The sequence below is a fragment of the Argopecten irradians genome, chromosome 16 (assembly GCF_041381155.1).
Source record: "Argopecten irradians isolate NY chromosome 16, Ai_NY, whole genome shotgun sequence".
Classification (NCBI taxonomy): domain Eukaryota; kingdom Metazoa; phylum Mollusca; class Bivalvia; order Pectinida; family Pectinidae; genus Argopecten; species Argopecten irradians.
Window position 1 is genome coordinate 11,832,099 of NC_091149.1, and position 15,685 is coordinate 11,847,783.

Genomic DNA, 15,685 nt, shown 5'->3' on the forward strand with positions numbered 1-15,685 from the left:
GAATGTTGTAATTAAGCATTGATGTCACTATTTTTAAATTTTATCGGGGTATGAAAAAAATTTTTTTTGCAAACTGTGTGAATCCGCGTAGCGGATTCTCACAAAAATAGTGACATAAATACTTATAATTAATTTTATACTCTATTTGATAAAATGAAGTATGTTTAAATATAACATTATAGTGGTTTTTCAAGGTATTCTTTTTTCCGAAACAATACGCAACGTCAATGTCTCTATTGTGACGTCAGGATAACGTCGGAGTTTCGCGCCATTCTCGGATTTTTTTTCATAGCGGTATGCAAAAATAATATTGGCCAATCAGAAAGCCAGATTTGGTATGAAAACAAAGAAAATATTACTAATATGTTATTACTGCTGGTAAATATAAAAATCATACGTATTTTTTTCTAATGTTGAAGGAGAAAATAATACATGGTCAGTATCTTATTTTGTAGTGGTATTTTGGCTGGGGACAGAAAGACAAAAGTGGCTCGCCGCAGACTCGTCACGTTTGTCTTTAGTAACCCTCGTCAATATACAGCTGATGGTTTCAGACACAGACCATGTATTCTCTATATCTTGAAAATCCTTTTTAAATTTTGGAATTTTAAATCGACATTGAATGACATCAAAATGCATAGTTCGGAATTTTCTCGTGGATATCGTGTTGTTTCGTGGCGGGAAAGTGTAGTTTCAGCCAATCAGGAGCGAGCCAAACACACTGCCATATAATAAAGTAAATTATATCAGTTACTATAGTAAAGTATAGCAGACACTACAGAAAGTAGATCCGGAGGAAGTTTGAGCATAAATATATTCTCAATCACCAGATGTCACATATATATTTACACTGTCTTAGAAGTATTGCACTACATTCTTGTAATTGAGCTAGACTAATAATTACCATTTCGGAATTCAACGTCATAAGTGTAGTCCAGAATTATGACCAGGTCCCCAAGACACTCTATAGTTATAACACTTGGTACTGTAGGTGATGGAGTCATATCATGTCTGTGGTACTATCCTGTACGAGCACTAGTTGTAAACAGAACTGTTGGACAGTATCTTGTGTCAGGAGTCTGTCACGCACTAAATTTGATACTTCCAACTTTTAGTTGTGGCCACGTAAATAATACTGTATTGTCTGCAGTCTAATCCCACTGTTTTCTAACGCCAAATCATGTTGCGACATTATTGTCTGGTAAGATTTCAAAATAATGTTTAGTTTACATCGATTGTAAACCAAAATATAAAACTTGTGAGAGGGAAGAAACCGGAGTACCCGATGAAAATCCCAGTGATCGGGAGGTGACCTATGATCGCTTCACGTTAACGTTCGTGCTGGGACATCGAACACTGGTCGAAGCTATGTGAAAGGCAAATGGCTTCTAGTGATGTTTCAGTCTCGTTGAAGTCTCGTTTCAATATTGATGAAAGAGAATTTTGTGACAATTGTCTCTATTTTCAGCAAGTTGATATATGTAAATAGCGCAGAGAATTAGAGTTTCGTTGCTGTAGAACTTTTTTTTTTTAACTTTTAACAAGTTTAAACAAATTACCAATTTAGATGACATTTTGAAAATAGTCCGCTTCTTACACTTTGTAAAGAGGCGAAATTTCATCAATATTGCTGCCATGTAATGACCTGTGTGACAGCATTTTTAGCTTTATCAAGTTCATTTTTTTCTTTTTATCGTAAATATTATCTTAAATAATCATCCGAACTTTTTAGGAAGCGACGATCTGTAAAAAATGGCTAAAACGAAGTATTTTCTTAAAAATTAAATGTTGATATTTTGAGTTTCTTTTCGAGAGAGGGCTTATATAGGCATAGCCGGTTGCCCAATCCCAATTGTAATAATACAATAAAATATTCTGAAATGAAATGCTATTCTTAGCAAACAATTGGTTGTCCATGTGTTGCTAATATTTTCCTAAGAAAACACTGGTTTTGTCAATTATTCAAACATTCATACGTATCGGATAACCGATTTGGAAAATATTGCTTTACCTTCACATGTTTATGGTCAAAAAAGTAGTATCACTTTGGGACGTTTTAAGACCACTCAGTGATAAGCGAAATATTTTGCATGAAGATACCTTAGGGTCAGCTGCATATCGTATGCCATTCAAAACATTCTATTATTTTCTGACCTCATGGTTATTTCATAGGTCAAAGATCAACAGGTGAAATTGCACATTTTAATTGTTTAAGTCCTAAATGATTATAATATTTTGCGGTTTTTGCATGCACATCTTGGATTTGTGAAGATCAGTTCAGAAAACTGATGAAAACTTGAAAAAGTAGGTCACAGTGACATAGGTAGGTATTTGTTCTATGTTAGCATTATAAACTTTAATTTTTCAACGATTTGACAGCTTGAGATTTATGTTTAGTACTGCATGTCGATCTGAACATGACCTGATTAAGCTGATTGGATTCCTAGTGTCACATTGGCTAGTGCACGTGTATAAATTAGGTCATATTCAATTTATGGTATCATCTGTTCACAACATAGCTACCTTTGATTCACAATACCTCAAAAGTAAGCACATCGCCTTATGTTATTTTTATTTCATTTTCAACTTTGGTATGAACTCCTCGTACAAAAAATCTTAGCCAGTTCACTAACGATTTGCACTAAAACGTATCAAATGGGATGAAAAATACATCTCAACGATGCGCAACGATGTAAACAGTTTTGTAAGTAAACAAAAAGTTTATTTCCAGAAATCTGGGCAGCAGATTAAATTATCTTAACACAGCGTAAATTTTGAGCATACTAATAAGCCACTATGATACGTTAATTTCCTTAGACAGAAAGGCCAGTATTTTACCAATTTAATTTAAATAATACCTTTATATCCACACCGTCTCATATCCTCTCTAGGCCCATTTTCAACAACATTCCTTAAACTTAAATTTCTCAAAAAAAAGGCATTACAGAAGTTAAGGGAAAAAAATCTTGAAGGAGCCTTACTAAAAAAAGTCTTATGATTTCCTATGGAGAATTTTGATTTAAGGAATTCCTTATGTTTAAGGAATGTTCTTGAAACTCGTTCTGTACTACTCTTTGTTACGTAGGTATCTTAAAGTAACAGAGTATTGTTCGGACTGACGTGAATATGAAGAAATGATTTTATCAGATGGCCTATTTGATATAATGATCTTACTCACCTTTTTTTAGGGATATCACTCAGGGAATCCAATATTATCCCTACATAATAATTATGAATTGTTGTGTACCTGTGGTGTAAATTGCAGCTCTACGTCCGCACTGATACGACTATATGATGGGAGTCTGCTAAACGATATAACCTGCGTGAAAGTGAGACAATGATACTTTGAAGCCCGTATTGTCTTTCAACGGTATCAGCACGAGTGTACCATGTAATTGTTATGAATATAATTTACTAGTATAGATTTAATTTCCATACCAAAGAGTGTAATAATGATTTATTCCATGCAATAAACTTGTGTAACTGGGGCTAGTGTTTTACTCTTCCATATGTGGATATGAAGGATAGGAATATGCGATTCGAGTATCACGAAATGTCATACCCAAGGCTTCCAAGGGTCTGTAGTATTTTATGATTCCGTTCACCATGATATGTGTGACCTACAAATAGAGTATCCCTGTTCTAGACTGGATTACCTGCCTTAGTACCAATTCTCTCCTCTAGGCAGTGCTCATAAATACTTGTATTTTCGGAGCGAAGCCTAGCGGAGAGTAAAAAAACTACGGCAGATAATCCAATCTAATCCATAGTCTTCCTATTCACATATATGTAAATCGACATGGTCCTGTGTAATCGGCTCGCAGGTGTTATGGTTAATTTTTTCGCAATTAACATTGATGTCACTTTTTTTTATTTTCATCGGGTTAAGAAAAAAAATTTGTTTGCAAATTGCATAACCCGATGAAGTTAAAAAATAATGACATTATTGCTTACAATTAATTTTTCTTGGCTACATAATAATAGGATATACGCAACGTTATTGTCTCTATTGTGGCATCACGACGGACAGCGTTTCGCGCCATTCTCGGATTGCCGCGAAACGATTGGCACATTACGAGATATTCGGAAATATACAATAAAACATACAATGTATTTATTTTAAATGTATTATTGATATTTGACATGAGCAATCGGTAAATTTACCTCGTGCTCCATTGGGTTTATCATCTCATAAACTAAACAAGGTAAGAGGTTAATCCTTAAGTATGTTGCATTGGTGTCGTCTGTTTCTTGGCTCATGGCAAAGGAATGTATTATGAATAATTCTTTGATCAGTATTTACATTTTTTGGCATATTTATATTTATTTTTGTGCAATGTTGTTTCAGTGATATTATACTCTAAACATAATTACTGGAATTGTTTGCGAAGGCGCTTATATATTTCCTATAGCAGAAAAAAAGGAGTACATATGTACCTCCAATACGGATCATCGAATAAATCCTTCCCGGTGTATCAAAAAGGCGTCTCGTTTCGGGGAATTAAAGTAGATAACCGAAATGTTGTTTTTGTTTTGGGCGTCATATATATAGGGATTGGATTTCGTTTTTATGTTAACCATGCTTGTATGGAGCAATTCCTCTAAGAATATATTCTATGGGGCGCGTTAGCGCCCCATATTGAATATATTCTTAGAGGAATTGCTCCATACAAGCATGGTTAACATAAAAACAAAATCCAATCCCTATATTTACACTCACACGACTTTTTATTTATATTTTATGCAATAAAATCGTTATTTGAAAGTGACGTAATTATTCAATAAAAGTCGGTCAAAAGTGGGAGGAGCTTACTCATTTGAACAGCGAATGGTGACGCTTCACGTAAGGTAGAATTATTCATCCGCGACGACAAAAAAGTTCAATATTTTAGTGTAAAATAAACATGACAAACAAAGTAAATTTCAGAGATAATTTTATTTAATCAGATCAGAACTTTAAATATATATTCAATTTTGCTAAAAGTTAATATATAGCGTAACAACATAAAGAATTTGTACACGGCCACATGTGTGAACTCGGTGACCGTTATTGTGCAGCGAGGCGAAGCTGACGCACGCTTACACACTTTAGTTTGCCGAAGTTGGCAAAACACCGATTTTCAAGTAGCTCAATGTGTTTGAGATGTCGTCTGACTTGACGGTATTACATCCTTGGGAGCCATGTGATTATATAATCTACGCTTAGATCCATATCGCCATCGATAGATGAAACAAATTCACTTGTGTTCGATGGATACAATGTATTTGTGGTGACGCGGAACTGTCAACACGTGGATTATTAGCGGTGCATGTTTTATAATACACATGATTAAATACTCAAAGAACAAAGACAAGAGGATATGTTTATAACTGACCTCTATCAGAGGGTCTCACACCCGTCCACCCCAAAGGCTCGATCGTAGGACGAACATAGGCACAGAGGTAATGTTTACATTTGACACCCATCATTTTTAACAAAAATGAAAGCACGTCGCCCCGGTCGGATATTTTTCCGTTTCTTTATACAATTGTTAATTTAAAAATTGTTTGAATCATATATAAATATAAAACATGTATATATTGTTTACATTTTTCCAAAATTCTATAAAAAACAACAATATACACGTAATGTTGCGTCAAAATGTAAACAAAGCCATGTGTTTCTTTTTAAAAAAAGTAGTCCTTTTACGTTGCACAGAACATTTCCTTACGCAAGTTCAAAGTTCAATGTTACCATGCAGTTATGGTAAACAAAATCGGCTAGTATTAGCGTATAGTGACCAAGCCTAGCAAGTGTAAATATATAGGGATTGGATTTCGTTTTTATGTTAACCATGCTTGTATGGAGCAATTCATCTAAGAATATATTCTATGGGGCGCGTTAGCGCCCCATATTGAATATATTCTTAGATGAATTGCTCCATACAAGCATGGTTAACATAAAAACGAAATCCAATCCCTATATTTACACTCTCACACGACTTTTTATTTATATTTTATGCAATAAAATCGTCATTTGAAAGTGACGTAATTATTCAATAAAAGTCGGTCAAAAGTGGGAGGAGCTTACTCATTTGAACAGCGAATGGTGACGCTTCACGTAAGGTAGAATTATTCATCCGCGACGACAAAAAAGTTCAATATTTTAGTGTAAAATAAACATGACAAACAAAGTAAATTTCAGAGATAATTTTATTTAATCAGATCAGAACTTTAAATATATATTCAATTTTGCTAAAAGTTAATATATAGCGTAATAACATAAAGAATTTGTACACGGCCACATGTGTGAACTCGGTGACCGTTATTGTGCAGCGAGGCGAAGCTGACGCACGCTTACACACTTTAGTTTGCCGAAGTTGGCAAAACACCGATTTTCAAGTAGCTCAATGTGTTTGAGATGTCGTCTGACTTGACGGTATTACATCCTTGGGAGCCATGTGATTATATAATCTACGCTTAGATCCATATCGCCATCGATAGATGAAACAAATTCACTTGTGTTCGATGGATACAATGTATTTGTGGTGACGCGGAACTGTCAACACGTGGATTATTAGCGGTGCATGTTTTATAATACACATGATTAAATACTCAAAGAACAAAGACAAGAGGATATGTTTATAACTGACCTCTATCAGAGGGTCTCACACCCGTCCACCCCAAAGGCTCGATCGTAGGACGAACATAGGCACAGAGGTAATGTTTACATTTGACACCCATCATTTTTAACAAAAAATGAAAGCACGTCGCCCCGGTCGGGATATTTTTCCGTTTCTTTATACAATTGTTAATTTAAAAATTGTTTGAATCATATATAAATATACAACATGTATATATTGTTTACATTTTTCCAAAATTCTATGAAAAACAACAATATACACGTAATGTTGCGTCAAAATGTAAACAAAGCCATGTGTTTCTTTTTTTAAAAAAGTAGTCCTTTTACATTTCCTTACGCAAGTTCAAAGTTCAATGTTACCATGCAGTTATGGTAAACAAAATCGGCTAGTATTAGCGTATAGTGACCAAGCCTAGCAAGTGTAAATATAAGGAAATAGTTATATTACAGTCAAAAGTATATGCAGGGTAAACAGAATACACGGTTAATACCTAGAACGAATATACGTACCCGTCCCACTTTACCTTAAAGACGACACCATTTTCTGTCTGAACGTCATTTGAGCTACAATAGTGCCAGGCAGCTAGCTATAAGTTATGAGGTTTATTTGGGTGCTCGACACGGAAAGCTAGGATGACTTGGTAAATTCTTCGTCATCTCGGCTTTCCTAAGTCTAGCACCAAAATAAGGTACATGTACTAACCATGTATTCTTTATATATAACTTAAATATATACAAACATCTTTCGATTGCACGGATGAAAGCGCGCAAGGGGTCGTATGATACAGCACGCATATATCATAAATGTAATTTAGTATTTTTGTCATAGAAAAGTATATAAAAAATATTTCAAAATTCAATTGCAGTATACCATGACTTTACTTTCATCACTTTACCCTATTTTACGTAAACCTTCAGACATATGGTGCATTATTCCATATAACGTATGTGATACTTTTGAAGTTTATGATAATTTTTTTAACAACACAAAGACAGCAGGCAAGCTGTGGCATGGTCATGTAACAAGTCTGACGTAACAACGGATTTTGACCAATCACAACCAATGAAAAATAGCATAAATCCAGACTTATCACGAGTAAGGGATAACAAACAAATTTCAGATGTAATAAGATGTCTTAAAATGAAAAAAAGCTGTCTGATACACCATATTCACGGAGCAAAATCTAGAACATAATTATTGTCAGGGATCTCTTTCAGGTCGTGAAATATATGTTAACTGTCTCCAGTGCATTTTATCGGTCACACGCAATCAAAACACGCAATCAACCACATCAGACATCTAAATGAAACTGATACTTCTTCCTATTTTACTGTATACTGTAAACAAATTAATTTTCGTATGCGATTTATTGTCGCGAATTTCGCAATCAAGATATTGCGAATATTTATCTCTGCAAATTGATAACATCCAGCTCCACAATTCGTCCATAATTTAACTCAAAGATATTTCGATTGTGAATCCGCGAAACTGAATCTCCGTGAAAATGTTTTGAAAGGGAAGTCGCGAAATTTAGTAGCCGCGAAAGAAAGTTGGCTTACAGGAGTTTCGCGGGGTATTTAATTCAGTCGGTCATATTCGGGGTCCAGATAATTTCCGCGAAATAAAACCCTCGCAAATAAAATGGAAAGTTTGTGTGATAGTTTGATTATTTTAACGTCCTATTAACAGTCAGGGTCATAAAAGGACATCCTTCCATGTATGCAGTGTGTAGCGTGTGTAAAGTGCGAGATGCGTGTTTTGGGAGACTGCTGTATATTCATGTTGTGTATGACAGGTAACATATTATAGACATTGACAACATTTCTTAAAGGGGGGATCGCGAAATGTTCTCATCGCAATCGTATGTCTCATAAAATGGTTTGGGGTTTATATGTACTGTATTCCGGTTGATGTTTTCTGGTGTTTTAGATAAGATATTCTCCCATAGGGTTGTCCCACTGTTGCTAGGGAAAACTGTCTTTTACCGTGCTTGACAATTGAGATACACGCCAAGATTACTGCGAGAACTTTATTCGTCGTTTCTGAATTTTTCTTTACAATATGGGAGAAAAATAATCAAACATAGGTCTGTGAAGTGGACAGGGATGTGTTCTATATCCTCATCACGAGGGGTGAGATTAATATAATCTTTCACCCCCTTTGGGGTGAGACAGGAGAATCCGAGGGGTAAGATTCTTAAGTTGTCAAACACGAGGCTTTGATATTACTGCGATATATCCACCTAGTCTTACTATTCACAGGCGAGATTGTTTTTTAATAAATTACACAGAATGGTTTCATGGAAATTACATGGATAACGATTCATGGGGATTGAAAATTGAGAACACTTAAAAAGTTTTATGGAAAGCGATTTTCAAGGTAATAATAACTGATTGACTAATTTCAATTCTGTTGAAGTCAAAACTGCCTTCAGCTTTTTATTTCTAGAAAAAGTAACCACGGTGCGAAAGTGGAAACACTAGTTACTGGAAATCCAACACTTGCATATGACATTGTTCTTATAAGCTCGTCGCCTCGTTCATATCAAAGTCTTCTGAATATTTACCATGATTACAATAAAAAATGGAAATTTGAATGCAAACTTCTTGTACTTTGGAATAACATCGCTTCGACTTCAATTGGATGATCGGTCCTATTGATATAGGAATAACTTGTTCTCAAGTTCATCTTGGAACTATTATGGTGGCTGATTACGGCCATCTCGTGTTGTTGTGTTGTCGCCTTGTCGTGTTGTCGCCTTGTCGAGTTGTCGCGGTCTCAAACTGCGACAACCCGAGATTTAACAGTTAAAATGTCGACTTGTCGCGTTTTCGAACCGCGACTACCAAGTCGACAACACGACAAGACGACAAGTCGACAACACGACAAGTCGACATTTCAAACACGCTAATTAGCGCGTACAGAATATCGTGTTGTCGCGGTAAAATGTCGACTTGTCGTGTTGTCGAGTTGTCGTGTTGTCGACTTGTCGTGTTGTCGAGTTGTCGACTTGTCGCCTTCCTGTTACTCATGCGCAAATCATATGAAATAGCCACTATCTTTGAATATAGAAAACTGAAGTCAGTGCTTGTACGGTTGTACCATATACCATATTGGTGGCATATTTCTGCCATCGAGTTGCCGACTTACGACTTAATGATGTCGACATAATTAAGGTATTAAGTCGACATCATATCGGAAGATGTCGACATAAACAGAAGAATATATCGACTTACCACATGAACCTGCCCACATAATGATAGTTATTGATGTCGACATCTAAACTAAAAGATGTCGACATCTGGTCATGAAAGTGGAATTCAAAGGCCATCCTTTCATAGGGCACTGTGCATATGCAGCAAGGCGCCATACAGCAGAGTTCGACGTTGATTTTGTTAATTCAGAAAAGTTTTTATATATTTGATTACAAAATTAAAAAATTGTGATCCTGCATATCCCGGCCATGCAGCTGTAGCCTGCGTGTACGTAGCTGTTAGTCCGAGCTGAGGAAGTTAGAGTGCAAAAGGACTCTGCTTTGTACAACGAATTTCCATCCTCTTGGCAATAATCATTTATTAATATATATAACCGTGGGTTGAAAATTCGTTTAAAAGCTGTGTGAGTGCTTTGTGGATTAGCATTCGTACTAAGTCCATGTGGTACATACCGTACTATACTATATTACAATTATTTTTTCAAGATTTCATTTTTTTTGAATCACGAAAAATACCAGTTACGTAATTTAAAAGCCAAAAAGGTCACAGTACAGATACGCAATACCCATTTGGAAACCAGCTTTACTTGTTAGCTTGCCCTGTCCATATATATACATAAATATTTACATCCCTCGATACACTTATATAAAGGCACAACGAATTTTTGTTACGGTCTTAATGGCCAGATTCAGCCTTTGGGCTAAAAATCCTCCCGCAGGACGCGGTTTTAGCTCCAAACTCGGGATATATCTGCATCTATTTTTTGTAGTAAAAACGTAGTAAAAAAAGTCACGTGCTTATACCTCATTCATGCCATTGGCCGGAATATACATTGTATTATGGGTAACTAGTGATCACGTGATTGTGTGTTTACTTCCAAATATGGTGGTAGTTTGCTTGCCATTTCTTCGGAGAAATTGATTTATTTGAAAATATTTAGACTCCGAAAAGTTATTAATATTGCATGCATATCAATTTTGACTTGCACATATGTATTATTTTACTATATAAATAATGATCTGAAATGAGTTATAAAACTGTCATTTTCACGTTTTGTAAATAAATGATATAATGCGAATTGACCAATTCAATAGGTCTAACCGTCTAATCTAGGATCAGCGAAGATCGGCTACTCCCGGCTAAATTAGTAGAATTCTAAATTTATATTTATATATATTATTACCTGCTTTAGGTTTCAGAACATATACATGTACATATAACACAGAGAAAATAAGATCTTCTTCAAAAGGCCTAATTATGTATAAATACCAGGTCAGAGAAATCACTCTATTTGGAAGTAAACACACACTCATGTGATCACTAGTTATTTACCCACTAATACAATTCCATATTTATTTCGGCCAATGGCATGAATGAGGTATAATCACGTGACTTGTTTTTACTACGTTTGACTACAAAGAACGCGTGTTTTGTGCCATTATTGGGAAAATCCCCCGCGGATCGTGGTTTCATTTCCACCATTTGAAACAGAAGGCTTAGAGTAGACTTTGATTGTGAAACATTGATAAATTGAAGATTACATGTTGTGCCATGGCAGATGACAAAGTTCATGTATATACATATATACTCGACAATTACTTGAAACATCATCTAATAAATTTGTGTTGAAATTATAATTGATGTTGACCAGGAAATGTACCAGTCTAAATTTTGGTTGAATAATTCATGGAAAGTGAATTATTCAAACACTCTGGATATCGAATTTTTAATCTTTAATTTCTTTTGAACTCGGGACTTTTTGGGTGTGTAATTAGGGGAAAGTTGATAACTTTTTATGATATATGTACCCTAATTTTCTTTTGTTGATTTACGGACCCTGAAAGATACGGATTATGCGGCTTTAACTTTTGCACTTTGTGGAAAATCCTTCAAATCGGATCTATCTCCCTTGATTAAAATGACAAACCTTTGCTATGTTATAAAGTTTTTTTTTCATTTTTTTTTTAAATTCAATAATGAATGCAGATCAAATATATTAATCAAATATGTGTATTAATTTAATTTGAAACATGTTTGTTTTGCTGAAAATTTGCAAAAAAAATAATAATATCAATACAAAATATTCATGGTTGTAATTTGATTGTTGTTGTTTTTGTACTTGATGTAAAATGAGAAAAACCGTGTTGTGGAGAAGAAGTTTGTTAAAATTTGAATTTTTTACAAATGGATGAGAGTTGAGAATGTCTAACAGTCACCTGAATTCCGATATGCACAGTTACGAATAATGTTTTGCTTTTAAACAAACAAATAAATATGTCTCCTATATAAACTATGGTAAAGACCCTATCCCCTGGAGAAAATTCCGAGACCCCAGGGCCATGAAATTCACGATATTGGTAGAGGGCCTTGAGACCTGCCATGTAAGCACATAAGCCCGTGTTTCTTAGTATATGTGTACATATGTATTAGATTCCCAAAAAGCTAAGTGGGCTATGCGGAAGCTTATAACTATTTGGAAATAATATGGAAAATAAACTATGATATGATAGTATTGCTAACAATTTCAAATGGTGGAAATGAAACCACGATCCGCGGAGGATTTTCCCCATAATTGTACAAAACACGCGTTCTTTGTAGTAAAACGTAGTAAAACAAGTCACGTGATTATACCTCATTCATGCCATTGGCCGAAATAAATATGGAATTGTATTATGGGTAACTAGTGATCACATGAGTGTGTGTTTACTTCCAAATAGAGTGATTTCTCTGACCTGGTATTTATACATACTTATTTTCTCTGTGTTATATGTATATGTTCTGAGCCCTAAAGCAGGTAATAATATATATATAAATATAAATTTAGAATTTTACGAATTTAGCCGGGAGTAGCCGATCTTCGCTAATTTTAGATTAGACGGTTAGACCAAGGATTTATAAGTGAGATCATATACGTCCTTGGTTAGACCTATTGAATTGGTCAATTCGTATTATATCATTTATTTACAAAACGTGAAAATGGCAGTTTTACAACTCATTTCAGTTCATTATTTATAGTAAAACAGTGCATATGTGCAAGTCAAAATGATAAGCATGCAATATGAATGATATTTTGGAGTCTAAATATTTTCAAATAAATCAATTTCTCCGAAGAAATGGCAAGCAAACTATCACCATATTTGGAAGTAAACACAAAATCACGTGATCACTAGTTACCCATAACACAATTGTATATTCCGGCCAATGGCGTGAATGAGGTATAAGCACGTGACTTTATTTACTACGTTTGACTACAAAGAACGCATGTTTTTACTACGAAAAATAGATGCAGATGTATCGCGAGTTGGGAGTTTAAAACCGCGTCCCTGGAGGATTTTTAGCCCAAAGTTTGAATCTGACCATTAAGACCGTAACAAAAATTCGTTGTGCCTTTATATAAGTGTATATTCCCAACGTGTATTGTGTACCTGTACTGTGACCTTTATGGCTTTTAAATTACGTAGCTGGTTATTTTTCGGGATTCACAAGAAAATACAACATAAAAATACAACATAAAACAATCTTTTTTTATTTCATTTTTTTAATTTTTATTTTCATTCATTCTTTTAATATAGTATAGTACGGTATGTACTATATGGACTTGGTACGAATGCCAATTAACAAAACACACTCACAGCTTTGAAACGAATTTTCAACCCACGGTTATATATATTAATAATTCGTTGTACACTTCCTTAGCTCGGGCTAACAGCTACGTACACGCAGGCTACAGTTTCATGGCCGGGATGCGCAGGCATTTTTTTTTTTTTTTTTGAAATCAAATGAATAAAAACTTGAATTAACAAAATCAACGTCGATCTCTGCTGTATGGCTTTTGCTGCATATACACAGTGCTCTATGAAAGGGTGGCCTTTGATTTCCACTTTCAAGACCAGATGTCCACATCTTTTAGTTTAGATGTCGACATCAATAACTGACAAGTCGGTGTCACACCCGAGCATAAACACATTAATCGCCGAGTTACCGACTGTCTACATAAATATCTTGGATTCATTATGTGGGCATGTACATGTGGTAAGTCGACATATTCTTCTGTTTATGTCGACATATTCCGATATGATGTCGACTTAATGCCTTAACGATGTCGACATTATTAAGTCGTAAGTTGGCAAATCGATGGCAGAAATATGCCACCATAAATTGCAATATTTTCTAATTTTCGGATTAACGGGCCTTCGAACTATTAGGCCTTAGCGGTTCAAGTGACCTTAAAATTAACAGATGACGATTACTGCGTACTAATCAGACGGCGTGACCAGACCATTATTACACGATTATCATATAATAAACAAATTATTGAAATTCATAGTTCAGAGAAAAATACTTTGACAACTCTCGGTAAAGAAATTGCTATCAAATTTCTTCATCTAGGTACAAACACATGCACACAATTATTTTCATTAGCAATCCAATATGGCGAGTGTTATCCATTGTTTGCGCATGTGTAACAGGAAGGCGACAAGTCGACAACTCGACAACACGACAAGTCGACATTTTACCGCGACAACACGAGATTCTGTACGCGCTAATTAGCGTGTTTGAAATGTCGACTTGTCGTGTTGTCGACTTGTCGTCTTGTCGTGTTGTCGACTTGTCGCGGTTCGAAAACGCGACTAGTCGACATTTTAACTGTTAAATTTCGGGTTGTCGCAGTTTGAGACCGCGACAACTCGACAAGGCGACAACACAACAACACGAGATGGCCGTAATCAGCCACCATAGACTATAATATACATATATCAACCTCAATGTCCAATGTGGAACGTGTGGGCGAAGCGTGTGATAAAGGAAGAACTATTCACTCGATCATTGGCATTGACCCATCCAATTTTATTAATCCGCTCGTCAAGACCAGTTTGTACAAAAAAAGGTTTTGCCATCTGTTATCTATGGATTTAAGCATTGTGAGATTGACAGAAGAAAGTTGTGTTTCCCTCAGAAACTGATACCTTTGAACAGTCGTTTTTAGTCATACGAATCTTTATCGCATGTTCAAGCAGGTACGTGTACATGTAAGCCAGGATCTTCTTGCGGCAAAGGATCCTTTCCAGATATCATTGGAGTCCTTCAAAGGTACGAGCTACACTCATATCTTGACACATAGCTCAGGACATATATGTTCCCCTCTATCTGTAAATGGAAGTCAATAGTGAAGACCGCAATATTATCTACCGAAAACTCTGCTTTTTAAGTCCGTATGTCAAAATGATTCAGACTTTGAGATGTTTCGGGGTGCCATTCATCCTAGCTACAAACCGTACGTCTTGCTGCAAGCAGCAACATCCTTATTGGATGTTCATGTCATTTCTTCCTTGAGCTCCACTTTTACATTAGCAGTCTCCCATGATACTACATGGTGTGTATTGTGCAATTAACCCTTCCACGACGCTATAGTTCATTTCTGCTCTGTGGTTATTCTAGAGCTCAACGTGACAGTTTTCTACAAGCAGTTTTGGTTGAACTCGGACCTTGTGTCTTCAACGCTATCATACGCGAAAATGACATGTCATTTGCGCGAACTTTCTTAGGCGAAACGGCGGGAGTCCCTTTCAAGAATGATGCTACCAGAAAGACATTCCTGGTGAAATTGGCTCAGTTCATTGCGAACGGTTCGCGTTTATTCCAAACGTGAAATTGACTTAATGAAGAATTCCCACAAAAGAGTAATACTTTGACTATTACACTTTTTAATTCTTTGATTTATACTTATTGAAGTGTTCCATTTGCTTTCTCTTTTTCCCCATTTTTTTGTCGATTTATATTGTATCTCCTCCGCCTGGAGAAAATTAAGTTTAATTTGATGCAAGATTAAGGCCTTTATAAAAACAA